This window comes from Cornus florida, unplaced genomic scaffold (assembly GCF_030987335.1).
Source record: "Cornus florida cultivar Cherokee Brave unplaced genomic scaffold, ASM3098733v1 CherokeeBrave_3.0.0_Hap2_Chr02, whole genome shotgun sequence".
Taxonomy (NCBI): Eukaryota; Viridiplantae; Streptophyta; class Magnoliopsida; order Cornales; family Cornaceae; genus Cornus; species Cornus florida.
Window position 1 is genome coordinate 81,778,194 of NW_026775572.1, and position 4,834 is coordinate 81,783,027.

A 4,834-nucleotide genomic window follows, 5' to 3' on the forward strand; every position below is an offset into this window, starting at 1 on the left:
ATAAAGAATTAAAAGCACAAAATAGAAACATGTATGTCAAATAAGATAGACAAATCATATAGATGACATGAATCTATGCAAGTGACAGGATATGAAGCATGCTAAACAATGTAAGTATGAAATGCATCCAATGTTGAATATCACAGGCATTGGGCTTATATGAGATAGCATGAACATAATACATGATGAATGAAGTGTGTGTATGAGATCTGTAAAGTTCGATCGATCACAAAAAGGTTTGAGATCGATCTCAAAACTTCGATCGATCTGAGAAATTTGAAAAACTAAGTTCGATTGATCTCTCAAGATCAATCTGAGATAGAAGTTCGATCGATTGAACTGTGCGAAGATGAAAACTGAAAAGTCACAGATCTGTGATGTGGATGGCACGGGGCCTTCACGACATGGTCGTGGGCCCATCAACACTTCAAATCATCAATTACCATCACCCAAACAAGGCCCATACTCCCTAAATTGAAATCAACATCATCAAAATATACAAAATATACACACAAAGCAACACATATATATGGATATGGAGATATAGTGCTTCGAAGGTCAACAATGGAGATTTGATCATAAAAATAACATGGATTCAACATATAAAGCATGTAAACATGAGATCTAAGCCGAAATCAAGCATGGTGCCTCGGATCTTACCTCAACCGAAGGAGAGAAGTGGATGCGAAGAGGGAAGGATGAAATCCGAGTTACGACGAAGAGAGAGAATGATTCAGGGTGAGCTAGATGATGCCAGAGGTTCCCCGGAAATGGAAAGGGTGATTGGGGTTCACGACGATGATGAGCGAAGCAAGGGTTAGGGTTGGGACTTGTTGGATCGATCTTTGTAATCGATCTCACAACTCTCGGTTTTATTTTTAAAAACATTCCCGAAAAAGTTTGATCGATCGAACCTTTAATGAGATCAATCGAACTTGATTTTTGAATTTTTTTTTTTGTAAGCAAAAAAAATCTTTTTGTATTTTTGAAATATTTTTGAAAAATAGAATAAAATAAAATAAATTAAAATAAATGAGAATAAAGGAAAATAAAATAAAATAAAAATAAAAATATTTTTGGATTTTAAAAATTGAAAAAGTCAAAACAGAGTCAAACAATGAAATGGAGAACTGAGATCGATTGGAACAAGAGTTCGTTCCGATCAGACAGAGAGCAAAAATATGCAGGTTTTTGGTTCAAAAATTTGGTTAAGTGTCGGAACTTGCAGATCGATCGAATGATGAAGTTTGATTGATCGAAGAACTTCAGATCGATCTTGAAATGTTTTCGATCGATGAGAAAGAGAGTTGAAATATGCAGGTTGATGCAGGCTCAGAATTTTCTAAGTGTTGGAGCACGAGATCGATCAAACTTTGAAGTTGGATCGATCTAAGGTCTTTTGATTGATCTGAGAATTAGTTCGAACGATGGGACAGAGAGGTGATTTGGATGCAGGTGGATGCAGGTCGAAATTTTTTCTAAGTGTTGGATGCAGGTGGAAGTTCGATCGATCGAACTCTCGTTTGAGATCGATCGAACTTATGCAAAATGCTCAATCACAACATAAAAATTCATGCAATCCTAATCACAGTTCCTAGCAATGCATATGAACCAAAAACAAGTATCTAGACTTCGCAAGAAACGAAATTTAAGATAGAAATGAGGGAGGAATAGGGTTTTGACACCCTACAAAATGTTATGCTAGTCTTTAATGTCTCTAGCAAGACATTGGGCTCTTTTATCTCGGATCAAAGATCTTGTAATGCATCCCCTCCTTGTTGGGGTGATAAATGCTTTGAATTTCACCCAACAAATGGTTCTTTGAAGAACTTGTTGGATTAAGCTCAAAAGAAACTTTTGATCCTTTGTCTATGCAATCACAACCTTTGGGTTTCCATGCCCTTTCAAAGCAAGAATTTGAAACAACACTTTGAGAATGCAAGGTTGAAGATGATCCCTTTGAAGTTTTGGTCTTACACAAAAGCTCACTTCCTTGACATTGAAGATCATGACATTTATCTATAACATTAACCTCTCCTTCATATTTGTCAAATGAATTGGGTGTGGGATTGGAAATATTCAACTTCACCTTCATGTGGCCAAATAAGATCTTCATTATCCCCGTCCTACAATTGATGTTGGCATTAGCGGTTGCCAAGAAAGGACGGCCAAGGATAACGGGAATTTAGCTTTTAGGATTGGGGACCGGTTCCATGTCAATGACAACGAAATCAACGGGGAAAAAGAATTTGTCAATCTTAATCAATACATCCTTAATTATACCCCTAGGATTTTTAATGGATCGATCGGCAAGTTGTAAAATTACCGACGTCGGTTTCAATTCACCTAGGCCCAATTTGACATAAACTGAGTATGGAAGAAGGTTAACACTTGCTCCTAAGTCAAGAAGTGCCCAATTAATGATATGATCACCAATGATGCATGAAGTGGTGGGTGAACCGGGGTCCTTAAACTTTGGTAAAGTGCTATGTTGCAAAATTGAGCTTACTTGCTTGGTCAAAACCACTTTTATTGGTGCTTGGCTCTTGTTCTTCCGCTTTTGGGTGCACAAGTCTTTCAAGAATTTGGCATAAGCCAGAATTTTCTTGATTGTATCCAAAAGTGGAAGATTGACTTTCACTTGCCTAAACATTTCCATAATTTCATTGGTTTTTACCTTTTGCTTATCTTTTGAAATGGATCCTTTTAAGGCATCCGGAAATGGAACTTTTGGCTCAAAACTCTTTTCAAAATTTTTCTTTGAAGTCTCTTCAACACAAGAAGTTTTTAAATCACTTTGTTTCAAATCATTTTTCAACAAAGCCTTTCCAAATTCATTCTTCAGCAAATCTTTCTTCAAATCATTTTCATAATCACTCTTCAAATCACATTTTGAAGTTTTCTCATTCACAAGATCATGTATATGCAATGAAGGAGGAATGTGATGTGAAACGGGACGGGTGTCAACTCGAGGTTACATTGGTTCACTCTCTTCATTGGACATTTTAACTTGATTGTCCATAATCCTACCACTCCGCAAGGTAGTCACCGCATTAACATGCTCAATGGCGTGGCCTTCTGATGAGGAATGGGTTTCCATAACACATTGTTGCTTAGGTGGGGCATTCATAGGCATCTTTCCCTTCTCTCTTGCATTAAGAGTGCTTGCTATTTGCCTTACTTGGGTTTCTAGCTTTGCAATAGATTAAGAGTGGGAATGAAACAATTGAGTATTAGTCTCAAGAGTGTCCAAAGCATTCAAAACTTTTTCTTCAAAGGCGGGACTTCTAGCATTTCCTTGGGAATAAGATTGGTTTGGAAAATGAGAGTTAGCAAATTGATTCCCTTGTGATTGATAAGGTCTATAACCTTGGGATCCTTGGTTTTGAAGTTGAGGTGGAATGTACTTCCCTTGAAAACCGCCTTGGGAAGGGTTTGAGCCCTCTCCTTGGTTTTTCTAAGAGAAATTCGGATGATTTCTCCAACTTGGATTATAATGAGTACCATAAGGATTGTTCCCTTGGTTTACAAAAGCTGCATTGACTTGTTCATTAGGTTCATTTTGCACTTGTCCGTGAGGACAATGAGAAGTAGAATGAAGAACACTAGAACAAGTCATACATGTTTCATTTGATACACGATGAGAATGGTTAGGGAAGGAAGATACTTGGTTCGCCGAGTTTTGGTTAATAAAAAATTGATCAAACCTTTGAGATAAAGACTTCATTTCGGCGGCTATTTCATTTGAATGGTCGACTTGATATAAGCCAACACTCTTCCTACCTTGTGAATTTCTACCATTCTTGGATGATAATGTTCTATGCAAAGAATTTTCACTCATGCTCTCATAAAGACTTCACACGTCATCCTCATGCCTATCAATATATGAGCCACCCATGGAAGCATCAACCATACCTTGGTAATTTTCCGATAAGCTCTCAAAGAAATATTGAACTAATTGTTATTTGGGCATGTCATGATGTGGACACTTCCTAAGTTATTCATTAAAGCGTTCCCATGCCTCATGAAACGTTTCTCCATCCCCATGTGTGAATTATCTAATGGAAGTTCTCATGGCATTGGTCTTAGAAACCGGATAGTACTTCTTCAAGAACTCTTGTTGCATTTTTGCCTAAGAAGTGATTGAAAAAGGCCTAAGATTGTTAAACCAATAGTTGCCTTGTCTTTTAAGGTGAATGGAAAAAGTTTGAGTCTTATGACCTCTTCCGGCATGTCCGTATATTTTATAGTGGAACATACTTCTAGAAACTCATCCAAATGCTTGTAAGGTTCTTCACTTGGAAGTCCATGATAGTTAGGAAGCATTTGAATGGTTTGTGGCTTAATTTCATAGTGATGTGCTCTAAATGGTGGCAATTGAATGCATGTGGGTGCATTATATTCATTAGGGACATAGTGATCTCTTAAAGCAAGTGGAGGATTAGCCATTTGAGGTGCAACATGGGCACCTTGATTTTGATTTCCTTGAATGATGGGAGGTTGTGGAGCATACATTGGCCTTGGTATTCCAATTGGAACTTGGCCTTGTTGTTGTTATGGTTGGTGAATGAATGGCCTAGGCATGCCTAATGGTACTTGAATGTTCTCATGATGTACATTTGGATGGAGGATACCTTGTTGGTCTATGTGACCAAGGTCCTACACATAGTCTTCATTATGGTCTTCCATTGATGTAATGGATTGGGTAGAACTAGAACATCCTTTTCCCCTAGGATTTCTAACTACGGATTCAAGATGCAAATCAAGAGGGACAAGAGTTAGTCTTAGTGATCTACGACCATGCATGCACAATGTAAAAATACACAAACGCAAT

At 37.6% G+C, this 4,834-nt stretch overlaps 1 pseudogene; it reads left to right on the plus strand.

The window, feature by feature from the left end:
• The first annotated feature begins 3,971 nt into the window (after nucleotides 1-3,971).
• Nucleotides 3,972-4,070, plus strand: LOC132298018 (small nucleolar RNA R71; annotated as a pseudogene).
• Nucleotides 4,071-4,834: the final 764 nt, after the last annotated feature.